Source organism: Cynocephalus volans, chromosome 1 (genome assembly GCF_027409185.1).
Source record: "Cynocephalus volans isolate mCynVol1 chromosome 1, mCynVol1.pri, whole genome shotgun sequence".
Lineage (NCBI taxonomy): Eukaryota > Metazoa > Chordata > Mammalia > Dermoptera > Cynocephalidae > Cynocephalus > Cynocephalus volans.
The window spans coordinates 33,990,072-34,006,041 of record NC_084460.1 but is presented as its reverse complement, the minus strand read 5'-3'; positions in this window follow the sequence as shown (position 1 = coordinate 34,006,041).

The following is a 15,970-nucleotide window of genomic DNA, read 5'->3' as shown; positions in this document are numbered from 1 at the left end:
GGCACAGCATTAATAATGAGCAATGCTGTATGCCAGGCCTAGTGTGGGTTACAGAGATGAATCAGACATCAGATTCAGAGCCTCTCATTAAAGAGCTGAGTCTGATACAGGAGATAAGACATTAAGAAGAAGAAAAATCGCAAAAGATACTAGTTTGAGCACCTGCAATGCACCAGATATTTCGTAAACACTACCACGTTCAATAATTTGGTTTCAACTTCAACGAAGAAAATAATACTATTAGAGAAGTACAACTTAACTGCCTTGGAAATGTAAAAGAGGAAACTTGGACTGAGAGAGAAGAGGAGGGAGGTATAGTGGAATTCATTGAGGACTTGGCCTTGAGACTCACCTTGGATATTCAGAGAGGAAGGAATCAGGGGGCTGAGTAATGCCGAAGGCATGGTTGTCTGAAAAGAGCAGAAGGGAGCAATGAAGACGCTGACTACTCACCCTCGGTTAGAAGAGACTGATGGATTTTGGACGTGACCGGCACCATTGTGCACACAATAAGCACAAAATAGCTGCTGGCCTTGTCTTCCACTCCAGCACCACACCTCTCCCCCCTTCCCTTTATGAGAAGCCTCTTGACTTAAACAGAAACCCCTTTTGCTTCCACAAGGATGCAGTTCTCTGCAGTTCTCACCCCGATCCACATTAGCATAATACTCCTCCCTGATGGTATCAGCCAGCCCTTGGCACACTATATAAGCTTTACCACCCCCACACCTGGTGCTGTCTTCCATTTTGAAGACAGCCCCAGGCTGTTCCCCACTTTCAGCACAGCCTGGCAGATTCTTTTCCTTTAATAAAGCTTGAACGGTACCAGCATCTTGGCTCGCTTTCTTTCAGAGACGATGGAGAAAGAAGTGACCAGGAAACTGGTATCCTCACAGAAAAGATAAAAGAGAAGAGTGTTTCCTCAGGACCACACCTGATCCCCTAAGAAAGTAGCTACAGGAAGGGAGAGAAAAGGGGGTAAGAATGTACCAAGGCAGGAGCAGGGCTATATCCAGGACATTTTGTGGATAAATGCAATACATTTCAGTTAAACTCAGTGTGACAAATACTGTAGGACGCTCACTCAATATCTATTCCAACCACCTCTCCCTTACTTTCTTTATTACAGAGGCTGGAGAGCAAAGCACACAGTTCCCAGTCTCCTTGTAGCTAGGAGTGGCAGTCAGATAAAGTCCTAGCCAATAAAATGTAGGCAGAAGTCCCAAGGGAGACCCTCCCTTCCAGAATAAAAAGGAAATCCTTGGAGAAGTTTGTGTCCTTCATCTTTCCCCTACTTCATGCTTGGAACTGAGATGCAACACCTGGAGGTGCAGCAGCCCTCTTGAGACCATAAGGAGAACTATACTAAGGAAGGTGGAGCAGAAAGACAAAAGAATCTTGCTTCTTTGGGACATATCAAGCAGCTGCACAAGCCCTGTACTACCTTCTTGTTTTGGAGGGGGTCTTATTTATACCACAGTTTGTTGAGTTTTCTGTTACTTGCAACCAGATGCATTCCTAACACAATAAATATCAAACACCTGTAATATATCAGACAGATAAGGGTGACAAATTAGAAGAGCAACTGGTCATGGAAATAGGAAAAGTGACAGACACAGAGGACTGGGAAGCTGTCTAAAAGCCCTTGGGGAGGTCAAGATGGCAGAATAGACTGTCCCCAGCATCACTCTGTCCCAAAAATTAACCAATTTACAACTATAAAAAAGCAATGACAGCCACGTTGGGGCTGCCAGAGCTCAGAGAAAGAGGAGGAGAGACCTGTGGAGTGCATGAAGGCAGGAGGAGTTGTGAAGAAAGAAAAAACCACTCCAACTGTTTCGAGCACTGGCCATTTCCAGGCTGGAGCTGCTGAGAGCACAGAGCTGGCAAAAAGCTGCAGTTGTACCTTTTGGATGAAGTTGCTTGGAGGTCGCAGAGGAGAAGAGGGCCTTAGAGGTTGCAGCAAGACCACTAATAGGGTTCCCATGGACGCACATAGGACCAAGGAGCCCCAACAACTGAAAAAAAAGGAGCCAGTCAGAGGCTGGTGAGTCATCACAAGGGACTTGAGCATAGCCCATCTCATGGGAAGTGTTTGCAGCATGGGTGGTAGGGGAGATGGTCCCACCAGAGGAACACTGGGGCACAGCAAGGACAGCTGATCTGCCCCCCAGTCAGTGTAGAACCACTCAAAGGAGACCAGTTAGGAATATAGAATTGCATGGGGTGCAGTTTGATGAAAAGATTCAGGCCCAGACTAGTGTTTCTACACAACCCAGGTTCACCAGATCTCTTGAGAGCCGGAAGTACATATGAAGTCAACGATTAAAACCTGAGCTGCACAAAAAGACTTCCCTAGGGAACCAGCAGCAAAGCAGCAATTCAGTTCAACCACAGAGCTCAAGTACTGGTCCCCACAGGAAGTTCCCCCATTTTAGAAGTAAGCAAAGGACAACAAATTAGTTCCAGCACAGAGTTTAAGTGGTGGGAACAGCAAATAATCCAACACAGAACTGAAAGAAAAAGTACCTACAACCAGAGACAAAGTTTGATATTAACTAGTAAAGGTCTCATTTCACTAAAGAACACCTATAACACCTAGATGGACCGGAAGTCCCCTGGGCTACCAAGCCAGAAAGCGGAGAGGGCCCGGGGCCTCAGCCACGCCCCACCAACAACTGCAACCAGTCCCAAGGATGAGGTCCAAGGGTCTCAGCCACGCTCCCCCACACCTGCAGCCAGCCCAGTGACGACCACTGAGCTACTGCAGAAAGCACACCAAAGGGCCTTGGCCACCCCCCCCCCCCGCACCCCCTGACATGAACAACCAGCCCAGCTATGATCACCAAGCTGCAGCAAGAAGGGCCACAGGTTCCCAATCTGGGGTGGTGGAGGGCGAGGGCTTTTGCCACTCCCCCTTGACATCTGCACCCAGCCGTTCATGACCAAGCCACTGCTGGAAGCCCCCTGGTCTCCCCTGTGGGAATTTGGGGGGTGCCACAGGCCCCAATCCCACCCCTCCTCATTCCTCCTTCTTCCATTACATTTTCTACTCCTTTCCCCTGTCCCTCTTCCTCCCAGCTGCTCTGCAACAACATCATAGAGTGTAAAAAAAAATAATATTAATAAAATAATAATTTTTTTCAATGTTCAAAAATAAATAAATAAAATAAAAGCCCTTGGGGAGATGATAAAAATACATTTATTCACCTCCTGCTGGCTTTAATTCATTCCTGAAATTCTGCCTCTAAGTGAAAAGCTGTTAAATAAAATTGCCTATTTCCATTCTTTTATTTGGAAAAAATTGTGTTCAATTTCGATCTAAGGTACCTAAATATTTTTAACATAAAAATATATCGATGCAAACAAAAATTATGTAAGCAAAAAATAATCTTGCTTGAAATATGGCTTTTACATAAAATATAAGGTATAAAGACTTATTGATCTCAGGGCCAGCCCATGGCTCACTCGGGAGAGTGCTGATAACACCAAGGCCGCGGGTTCCGATCCCATACAGGGATGGCCGGTTAGCTCACTGGGTGAGCGTGGTGCTGACAACACCAAGTCAAGGGTTAAGATCCCCTTACCAGTCATCTTTAAAAAAAAAAAAAATACTTATTGATCTAGCCAAGAAGACAAGATTTAATAATATTAGGTGAGGGTTAATGCAGGAGAGATACAAGTGAGTCATTCTTTAAAAGGTGGTATACTTTTTTCTGCATTCTTTTCTTTGCTAGTTTTTGAAAACTTTTGAAGACTTCACTTAAATCAACATAAAAATAAAATATTCAAACACACACCTTAAGAGAAAATTAAAGACTGAAAATGGAAATACTTTGAAACATATGAGAAAAGCATACTGGTCTGACCAGTGAGCTCATTTGGTTAGAGCACAGGGTTATAATGCCAAGGTCAAGGGTTCAGATCCCTGAATCGGTCACCTGCCCCCTGGCCCACCACCAAAAATAAGAGAGATAGAGAGAGAAAAAAGCATACACATACGATAAACTGTAGAGACATGTGAGTTGCTGTACAGAGTAAGACATTTTGGATTCTCCAAACTGCACAGCTCAAATTTATTACTCAGCATGATCTCTGACTAGAAACAGAATAAACTGGGGAGTGTCTTAGTATGAAACTGTAATGTCAGAATATCACTTTTATAGTGTGTTTGGAAAGGCATCACACTGGAAAAAGGAGCCATGATATAAGATTTTGTGACAGACTTTTTTCCAAAGTTGGCCACACCAATCAGTAGGACCCATCCCATGGTTCTTCTTATAAGGTAACTGACGCTCTTCCCACTGAGAGATGGAATAATATTCCCTCCTCTTGAGTCTGGTAGAGTCTAAGACCATGCCAACCAGTAAGCAAGAAATGATACTATATGACATCTGAGGCCAAGTCATAAAAAGGATCCAGCTTCCACCTGGCTTGCTGCCTATCACCATGCTCACCCTTGGAACCCAGCTACCATGTTGGAAGGAAGCCCAGACCACATAAAGAGACCAGTTGAAGGTGTTCCAGCTGACAGCCCTAGCTAAGTCTCAGCTGACAGTCAGCATCAATGGCCAGACATATGAGTGAGGAAGCCTTCAGATGATTTCAGCTGCCAGGCTTCAAGCCCCCACTCCTACCTGATACCAAGCAGAGCAGAGACTAAGTTAGCTCTGTCGAGCCCAGCCCATATGGCAGATTGATGAGTAAAATACATATTGTCATTGTTTTAACCACTAAGTTTTAGGGTAAAGTGTACACAGTCATTGTAACTGGAACACTTTTGGAGACCCATAATTAAGAAAAGTTATTAACTGAACAGCTATATATGAAATACATCTGTGGCCAATATTTTTTCTTGTTTTCTTTTTCCTTCTTCTTTAATTGTGCAGAAACAGCCTGGGTTATAAACAGTTAGGCAGACCCACTGCTGTTTCTTCTGAACCTACTCAATATGGGCACAATGCAGGTGCTCAGTGAACACTTGTTAGATGGATGGATGAATGGATGGAGGAGGGGATGGGTAGAAGCTCCATTGGTTCAGCACTGAACCCACCTTTTTGCTGCTACTGTTAAGTCTTAGTGAATAATATCCAGTGGCTAGTGTCAGTAACACCATTGGATCCAGGCAATGGGGCTCCTTGTCCCAGACCCTGTGCCTTGAAGGGTTCTGCCCTTGGTACTGTATTCCTCAAAAATTTTGAGTGCCTTTCTGGGGCTAGCAATGCCACCTAAGAAGGGTGCCCCAAGTCTAGAACAGATTTCATGTGGGTCTCTTTGGCCAGAATTTTCTATCTTGAAATTTCTTAAAACTCACTCCAGTGGTTGGGACTGGCCAGGGCCAGCAGTGCTATCCAGGCAGGGCAACCCAGCCCCAGACCAAGTCCATACCCTGTGGGTCCCATTTGCCCTTTCTCCTCTTCACACCTTCCCTTCTCTCGCTCACCCCTTCTCATCTCTCATATGTATGTAGGGTTGACCAGATTCCCTGAGGGGCTCCAGGATTCATGCCTATGGAGTCATCATGGCCAGCTCTGGTTCAAAGAGGGTAGCCTGGCAAGCAGCTCACTCCCGCTGGCTGGTTCAGTATTTTTTTCACCAGATTATGTGAGACTAGGCTATCAAAAGTGGTGTTGACATGCTGATTTGGGATAACTCTCACTCACATTGGACACAAGATGAGTTCAAGGCTCTGGACTACCAAATGGTCCATTGAAAATGCTTGGGCTTGAGCTGCGTGTGTGGGGCCGTGCCTTGGCTTGTACCTCTGTGTTCAGATTGCAGTGCCACCTCTGCCCTACTGCAGCCAGGGTGATGTTGGAGAGGAGAGTGTGTGTGGCAGGCATCCGTCACCTGTGCACCCCCTTCCCTAGCTGGCCCCAGAGTGCTTGACTCACACCCTTTGGCAGACGCTACACCACCTGTCAGTCTATCCTCCAGGAGCCTATCTCCTCTGTCTTAGTCAGTTCAGGCTGCTATAGCAAAATACCGCAGATCGGGTAGCTTAAACAACAGACATTTATTTCTCACAGTTTTGGAGGCTGGGAAGTCCAAGATCCAAGAGGTGGTAGCTGATTTGGTTCCTGGTGAGGGCCCTCTTCCCAGCTGGCCTTCTCACTCTGTCCTCACATGGTAGAGGGAGGAAGCTTTGCTGTCTCTTCTTATAAGGGCACTAAACCCCTCATGGGGAGTACCACCCTCCTGAGTTCATCTAAGCCTAATTACCTCCCAAAGCCCCATCTCCTAATATCATCACACTGGGGGTTAGGGCTTCAACATATGAACTTTGGGGGCACACACATTCAGTCCATAACATCCTTGGAGGATTTTTGAGACATTGCTCCATGACAGCAACGTGCAGTTCCCATAGATGTACTTTCTCGCCTCCCATTAATGAGATGACTTTGTTCTCTCACCAGTCTTAAGCCATGGAGAACAAGAGATGGATGTATCTTGCATGAATGAGACTGTTCTCCTCACTCCACTCACAGGCTCCTTGCTGTGCTCACTGCTGGTGGTGGCATATGGAAGGGAGGGGTGCAGTCAACATTGAAAGCAATCACACTGTAGGAATGCAGTGATATTGGCCTAAAGAGATCAAGACATGGTTGGAAGATGTGTTGCTCTATGTTTATGAAACAAAATTCCAAATGGTAAATTTAACAAGACCAGAAAATAAATTATCATTCACATCTTCCTGCATATTCTGGGTAAAACATATTTATAGCTCTCATCAGCGAAGCACGGTAACAACCTTTGAGAACAAGTCATCCATCCATGGGATACAGCATCATGAATAATGATATACCCAGCATTAAATAAATGCATTGGGGAAATGCAAAGGCAAGAAGATTTATACTGCTTCAATAACAGGTTCCAAACAATGTACCTTTTTTTGTGTGTGGTGAGAAATAAGACATTAAGCAGGAATGGCATATTTTATGATAAAAAAAAACATGAAAAGATGGTTACTGTACTTGAATAGGAAGAGACAGGGGCCATGCAAAAAATACTTGCCTTTGGCCTTGCACTCCCTAAGACTGCCTTGATTGATGTCTTCCCCTTACCCCTTTGTCCCCTATAGCTCCCCTGAGCCCACTTCCTCCACTCTTTAGAGCACCATTTTCCAGGTAATCCTAATTGCCAACTGGGCCCTCACTCATGCCCCAGAACACCCTTCATAAAACAGGCCCAATTCTCACACACACACACACACACACACACACACACACACACACACACACACACACACACACACACACACACACACACACACCCCTGCTTAAAGGCAGTGTGCCCACTGTTTTATTTTATTTTATTATTTATTATTTATTTATTTATTTATTTATTAAAGATGACCAGTAAGGGGATCTTAACCCTTGGCTTGGTGTTGTCAGCACCACGCTCAGCCAGTGAGCGAACCAGCCATCCCTATGTAGGATCCGAACCCGTGGCCTTGGTGTTATCAGAACCACACTCTCCCGAGTGAGCCACGGGCCAGCCCTCACTGTTTTATTTTTTAATGCCAAGAGATACATTTAGTGATCAACAAATAAGAGCAAGCCACTAAGAATGTACTGTTGTCTGAATGCTGTGAGCAAAGCCTATCAAAACATGTTCATTTTGAGAGCTCAGCATGCTGCCTTGTTTGCTGGAATCCTTAGTTAGGTAGGCCAGTGTTATAGATGGGAAAGTCAACCTGGATAAGCAAAATGTCCACAGTGCCTCATGCAACAGCCAAACCCTCAGTGGAATTCCTTAATAACTGGCCATTTGGGGCAAGTTAAGGAAAAGACGCACTGGAGACAGAAACCTAACTTGTTTGTTAAAAAACAAACAAACAAAAACCTTTTTATTGGAAGCAATATAATCAAATGAAGAAGAGGGAAGAGATTGAGCTGGACCTGCGAGACAGCACCAGGGACTGGGATTCCATTAGGATTTCCTGTCCTGTGTCTCTGCATTTCTCTATGTGTGGACTTTTAATTTCACACTCACTCTGGTTTCTTGCATATGTGAGGTTTATGTGCCAGGTTTACACCTCCATTCATCTTCCACTGAGGGTAGGCAGGACCACTACATATTGTTGTGCAGGTTGTGAACGGCACAACTCATGGGGGTACCATTCACATCGTAGCCTGCAGTTGAGAAGTAGAAATGCTGGGGATGCTTGGCTGAGCCAATACCATAAAAAATGCTTGACTTGAAAGAAAAGGATAGGTTTTCCTAGCATGTTCTTCTCTGGAGGACAGGGGTGGCCCTTGACAAGCCTATTCCAAGAGAGGTCAAGGAATCCCACCTTAACCCTTAATGATTTACTTCCCTAATAAAGCTCTCAGGGAATCACTCAATGACATTGGCTCTGCAAAGCTTTATGTTCCCAGGCTTGACTCACATCAAGCAGAAGACAGTTAAACCTGTACAGAAACTATTAGAAATGGAGAGAGGTATACAAGAAGTGTGGGCTTTCTGAAAAACGTAGCATTAATGGAAACACCTATGACATCAGAGCAGACAAACTTCAAAGTTACTTAGATATTTTGGGGGAGGGAAGGGAAGGTCAAAATTATATTCCCATGTGACTTGTTTCACTATAGAAAAGCTGTCTGTTTTGGATTTAGAAAGGACAGCAGTTTTTCTTGTTACAAAACTTTTGCCCCAAACAAAACAGTGTCTCTAGCAGATCTAAATCAAACATAACGTAAAGCCTGGTTTTCTTCAGCACCTCCAAAGAAAATGAAACTTATTTCACAAAGCTAGGGTGGAGAAAATACCTCATTCCTTTTCTTTCTAGAATCAAATATCAGCTCACTGTCCCCATTTTACTGAACTGGTGGGCCATTCAATCTCAGTGGTTACTGGGGCTCTGATTCCCTCAAGATGCTGCAAAAGTCCTGGAGAAATGCCAAAGACCAGAACATTGATTGGGGAGAACTCTCTGAACTTCCATCTACACCATGGGATGAACCACATGCTCCCTTATGGTGAGAAATTCTTTCTCAGTGAAAACATTTTAGGCTATAAATTTCTCCTTATATATTGTTTTAGCTACATCCCACAAGTTTTGATATGTCACATTTTCATTGTCATTCAGGTATAAGTATTTTCTAAAGTTTGTTTTGTTTTTATTTGGACTTTACATTGTAGTCACATGTTGTAGTCATATGATACTGATGTGTTGGTATCTGAGACTTGCTTTGTAGCATAAAAGTTACTACGTTTTATGCTGCAAGTAGTATTCATAAATATCGTAAATATGCAAACAATATTAGTAAATGCTCTAAATGTGTATGAGAAAAATACATACTTTTTCAATGTTGGGTAAAGATTTCTAATTATGTTAAAAAATCTATTAAAATCAAGCTTATATTCCAAAGATTAGAGTATGGAAAGGGAAAAGTAGTAACTTTACAGTGGAGAGTTCTGGCAGTCACAACCTGCATGGATTGAATTGTGTCCCCCCAAAGTTTCACGTATTAGAAACATAACCCCCACTTAGAAAGTGTTAAGAGACTGGGAAATCCTATTATGGTAATTGAAAGGTGGGGCCTTTATGAGGGTGATTAGATTATGAGGACCATGCCCTAGTGAATGAATTAGTCCATTGACAATTTAATGGTGGTCATGGGCATGGCTCTGATGTCTTTAAAAGGAAAGGGAGGAGGTTCCTCTCTCTGCTCAAGCCATCTGCCATGTGACACCCTGCGTTGCTGAATAGTCATCAACAACAAGGCCCTCACCAGATGTGTTCCCTGGACTTTGGACTTCCCAGCCTCTAAAAATGTAAGCAATAAATACTGTTTCTGTACAAATTACCCAGTTTCAGGAATCTCTGTTATAAGCAACAGAAATGAACTACTATACCACCTTAACCAAGTGATCAAAGTTAATATCCGCGGTGATGGGTGATGGTGATACTGTGTACCCTGATATGATGTGATGAGAAGGGCTCACCGTCTCTGGGGTGTTCTTCCCCAGAAACCAGAACCTCTAATCTAATCATGAGAAAACATCAGAAAAAACCAAATTGAGAGACATTCTACAAAATACCTACAAATACTCTAAAACTTTCAAAGTCACGAAAGACAAGGAAAGACTGAGAAACTGTCCCAGATTGGAAGAGATTAAGGAGACATGATGACTAAGTGTAATATAGTATTCTGGATGGGATCCTGGCAAAGAAAATGGGTTTCAGTGGGAAAAGTGGTGAAATCCAGACAAAGTTAGTAGTTTAGTTAATGGTAATGTACCAATGTTAATTTCTTAGTTTTGACACATAGTTACATAGGACAAGCTGGGTGAAGGGCATATGGGAACTCTGTTCTAGGTTTTTAACTTTTCTGTAAATCTAAAATTATTCCAAAGTAAAAAGTAAGTCTATTACTTGTACTGTTCATATCTTCTAATAACAATAAGGGAAAAAATAAAGGGGTCTGTCTCCACTTCTCTAGAAACTTCTACCTTGGGGCCTTCAATCCCGAAGTCATCAAGACAAAAAGACAAATACAAACTTTCGCCATCTTCTTCGTATGGTGCAGAAGAACCCTCCATAACAGAGGTCAATAATTCAAGAATGGTTCAGGTCATCTGCTATACTAAGAGCTTTTATACATCAATCTGTTTAATCTTCACCACATCCCTCTAAAGGAGGTAGCTGAGGCCCAGAGAGGTTGAAACTTTTCACCCAGGGCGCCCAGCTGCGTTGGCTCAGATCTGTTAATATAAAACCAGTGCTCTTAACTCCCACAGCAAGCTGCATGCACACTGGCCATCTCTGAGGCCCTCCCTGCATGCTCCACACTGCTTTTATACATGGAATACTCTCCTCCTTTGCTCGGTTAACTCTACTTTCCTGACCCCAAGTGGTAAGGTGTCCCTATTTGTTAATAATTTTTAATATTGATTACATGTTGAAATGACAATATTTTTTGTTGTAGAGGGTTAAATAAATTACTAAAATTTATTTCACTTGCTTTTTTTCATTTCTTTAATGTGGCTACTAGGACATTTTTAAATTACATATATGGCTCACATTGTGTTCCTATTGGACAGCACTGTTCCGTACTATAAGCTCCATGAGAACCCTCATCTGCTTTGTTCAGAGCTGTATGCCCAGCTTAGAGCAAGGCCCAGCACACAGTTACTATTCCATAAATACTGGAGTGTGAACTAACAGAACTTATTATTTATATACTTGCATGTGATCCTCTGGAAGGCAGAAACTTATTCACCACGGTATCTCTATTCCCAGCACATTGCCTAATAAACATTTTTTGGATGAACAAATGAACTTTCATTCTGTCCAGCTCTCCATTCTCCCAACTTGATTCTGCTGTGAAATTTCCCATCACCTGCTTCACCAGAGCCTCCAGTACCAGGCAATGATTTCCTGGTAGGATCATGGCTCTTCTTGACACTAATTCTGGTTCTTGGGCCACCTCAGTAATACCCTTCTCAGGTTTCCTCAAGCTCTGGAGACCTGGGATGACTCCTGCTTCAGACACAACGGTAATGGAAGGGACACTTGATATTATGGGTGTTAACTGAAACACAGCTATTGTCCTTATACATGTCAGGTTCACAAGTTCAACTGGCAAGACTGATGGGGAATATTTTAGGAAGATTGAACAATAGGCAATAATGTGAAGCAGATGGTAGGAAGAGTAAAATATCCTAATTTCCAGTTTCCCAGTACAAACAAGCATCTGACAGCCTGATATGCTCATGCTATTTATGAAATCAGCCTGCAACATTTTTTTTGCTACTTAATACATCAGGAAATGGAAAACCAGCTGAGCCACTCATTAGGTGTGAGACAGATCCCTTCATTTCTCTGATCCTTGGTTTCCTTATTTGTAAAATGGAGGAAAATATTACATCTACCCCATTGGGTTGTTGTGAAGATTAAATGAGGTCATTATAATATGGGCTTAATATAGTCCATGGCATTTAATAAAAATTCAATCAATGGTAGCAATGATTGACATCGGCACCAATGGGATGTCTGCAAATTAGCAAACAAGAAAGTACTGTACTCATGGTGTTGCTTTAACAGATGAATCTGTCATAATGACATTTTATATTTGTTCTTCATTTTAACTATCAACAAGCTGTACATACTCATCAAATAAAAATAGCTGACATTTATTGAACACTCAGCATGAGGCAAGTACTGGTATGCATTTAATACAGGCATCATTTTATTTAATCCTTGCTATTTGGGGTAAGTGCTATTCTGATGGTCGAATTACAGAGCCAGAAACTGAGGTTCAGGGAGGCAAAAGTACATGCTCCAGGCCCGATAGCAATTAAGTGGCCACATTAAAATTTGACAGGTTCTTAATGATTTCATCAGGCCACCTCCCAATATATGCCAAGTCGGGCATCCTGGTGACATGGCAGTTGTAGCCTCAGAGGCATAGAGGTGTGCGTGAGATATTCCTGGTGCACATTGTCATGGGCCTCATTACTCATCCCAAAATTCTGACTGAGCACCTTCCACAGTACTATGCTGGAATGCCTTTTGACTATAATAAGCAGAGACTCATTTTGCTCCCTCTAATAATGGCCACATGGTGGTGAATGTAAGTTCTCTCATTAAAAAATAAAAGGGAAGACAGGAATCTTGGTCATGTGGACACACCTATAAAAATTCAGTGAAAGCTGAACCCCTGGGCCTTAGTGCTGCTTGCAGCCAGGTCTTGTGGAGCACAAATATGGTTTGGAAAGTGGAAAATTCTAGAACCTCACCTATAAGAGTTCTAGAAACAGTTCTCTTTCCTACAACAGGAGCTCAATGCTCTGCACCTCTGGGCACTGCTGTTAAGACTCAATTACTCTGTCTCTTCCTATTTCTGATCCTGCAACCAATTATTTAGGCCCCTGACATATGAGGGTACTTCAAAAAGTTTGTTGGGAAAACAGAATTAAAAGAGAATATGAATCTTCCCATGCCGAGCCCGTGGCGCACTCGGGAGAGTGCTGTGCTGGGAGCGCCGCGATGCTCCCGCCGCGGGTTCGGATCCTATATATATAGGAATGGCCGGTGCACTCACTGGCTGAGTGCAGGTCACGAAAAAGACAAGAATCTTCCCATGAACTTTTTGAAGACCCCTCGTTTGCAGAACTCCCTCCCCAAAAAATCTGCCGGGCCTCCCTAGTCCACTGAGCTGTGGTTGGGGGCCAGAGGGATGCAGAACTGACGGGTATAGAGCATGGCTTCTAGACCTGCACAGCCTGTACCCTAGTTAATCCTGGCTTGATTTGGCTGCCACCCTCACCACAGCCTGGCAGATGTTCATAATCAGGAGCAGCACTGCAGTGGCCTGACTCCTGTTATTCCCTGGTTCATGGGGTCTGTATCCAAGCAGAAGCTTCCTATCATCCCTGGTTTATGCTGTGATGGTGGCTGCACAGGCTGCAGTGAACACCCAGAGTTGAGAGCCTCATTTTGCTCAAATCACACCTCCCAGGTGTGGCCTTCCTGTCTATTCAACTTAAAATGCCACTCCCCCGATTGCCCCAGACTTCCTATCTGGTTTCTCTGCTGTATGATTTTTTTTCCTTAACATTTCCCTAGCATTCTACATATTATAGCACTTTCTCTTGCTAATGCTATGTCCCTGTCCTCTAAAATGTAAGTACTATGGAAGCAGGAATTTGATCTTTTGTCTGTTTTGTTTACCAGTTCCTAGAATTGTGTCTGCACATACTTGATACTTGGCCTGAAAGAAAGGAGGGGCAGTGAATCCAGTCTGGGTGGAGGCTTAGCCAGCAAAGGCTTCCTCAAGGAAGTGACACAAGCTGAATTGGCTGAGGTGGAGGAAGCATTCCAGGCACATAGGCCAGGAAAAGGAACCTTAAATAGCAGTGTAGCTGGGGCCTAGGGTGCTTGTGGGGAGTGCCATGTGAGATAAGGGTGTTCAGGCTGGCCACAGGTAGGGTGAAGAGGGCCTCATAGGTCTCCTCTGGAGAACAGGAAGTCTGTGCTGCAGGCAGAAATTCAGGTGGGACAAGGGCAGCAGAGGGCAGGGGAAGGAAGACCTAAGAGGCTAGGCCAACAATGAGGATCACCCATAATTTGAAAGTGAGGCTGTCCGGTTAGCTCAGTTAGAGCACAGCCTTATAACACCAAGATCATGGGTTCCGTCTTTTACTGAGTGCTTTCTGTGTCAAGTGCTATGCTAAGTGCTTCCAATACATTAGTTCATTGACCTTCACAGCAGGATGCAAGGAAACAGGGCAAGAAATGAGGGACCCCTCCACAAATCAACCAGACTGGCTTAATAGGAAGGAAATTTTGGCAACCATGGGCCAAGCCACAGGAAGTAATCAGACCATTGCAATCTTGCCTCTTCCATTCTTTCCCAGTACTCCATCACTGTCCCCTCCCAAAGAACATGGAATAAACAGTGCAGCAGGGACTCCCAGACTGTGGGGCTGAGACAGTAGGTCAAGAAAACTATAAGAGAGAAAAGAAACTAAAGGGGAGGAGAGTGGGGTATAGTCAGTTCCCAATACCTGATGGGAAGCTGCTGTTAAGGATAGAGGTCTACCAATGTCAAGGCACCAATCAACAGTAAAATTTCACTGAAAATAGTCAGTGGGCTCAGAAAAGGGGGAAATTTTGGCCAAGTTGTGGAAAATGTGTTCATTTCTCAAAAAGGCCAAAGACCACAGTTGGATAAAACTGGCCAGAGAGGGGTTGGGTCAGGATGGGAGGGGAGATGTCAGCTGGTCCTTAGGTAGGAACTAAGGAGGCAGGTCATGCAGAAATAAGGATCTCTGCTGGAAATGGCTGGCAGAGTGTGCTCTTCAGCCCCCAAGAACATTTCCTGCTGGCAGAGGCCAACAAGGTTCCTGACAGCGTTTCCACCTCAGCCTGTAACGGTGATTTCGACTTCAATTGAAGGAATGGACCAATCAACTCTTCCCTTTCTACCACAGCCTTTGGGAGAGATCCTGTGTGGACCATACCTGAAAAATGAGGACAGCGTAACATGGACACACAGGTGGTGATACACGCAAAAAAGAGCACATCATTATGATCGTTGTTACTGAACATAATCCCCAAAGACCATGTCTACTTTGTGGTAATAGAAACCCCACCACCTGGCACTTGCCTGCCACATCCCCAGAGTTCTCCAAGGGCAGCTGCTCTCCATACCCCTCACTCCCACCTTTGCTCAAAACCATCTCTCTAAATTTACTGGGTGTACTCTCACCGCCTGAGTTCAGGACACTTCTGCCTTCCTCAAGGACTTCACCTCCTGCTTCCGTCCCCAAGTCCAACCCTATCATCACCCTGTCTTCTAAATGTTCCCCAGACAACTCAATTCCAGCTGTTCCCTTCTCTCCTAAACCTGAGCCCCCATATGCACTTGGGATCGTTCAACCCTAGTCCAAATCCTACATCCCATCTCACACTCCCTAGGTCAAGCCTTAGGAGTGTGCCAAGTGTAAAGTCTCAATGAATGAAAACCGGAAGATCTACCCTTGTGACCCACTTCCTCAACACCCAGCTTTGCTGGCACACAGATGTATTGATAAAACCAACAAACAAATGCCAAAGAACAAGCAGCAGAGCACATTTCAAGATTCACTGAGAGGACAATGGTGCACAGCATAGAAAACTGCAACAGGAATTCTTGATTGTAAAAAGTTACACCCAGAGGAGGCAAGAGGACACAGAGGCTGGCCACTGGATGATCTGGCCTGGACAAAAGGAAGCCATCTTCCCAGTCCATGGCGCTCTGTGGCACTGCTGATGCAGGGCAGAGCCAGCTGAAGGGTCTCCATCTCTAGACCCCAATTCTCCAGAGTCGCAAAGCTTTCCCTCTGTCCTGCTCATGCAAAATGAAAAGTTGTTCCATGTTGTGCTGAGGCAACAGGGCAAGAAAGTCTGGCATTGTGTCATGTGGCAACATCACTCTTCGCTCTCTGCAAGGCCAGCATCCAGGATCAACCCCAAAAC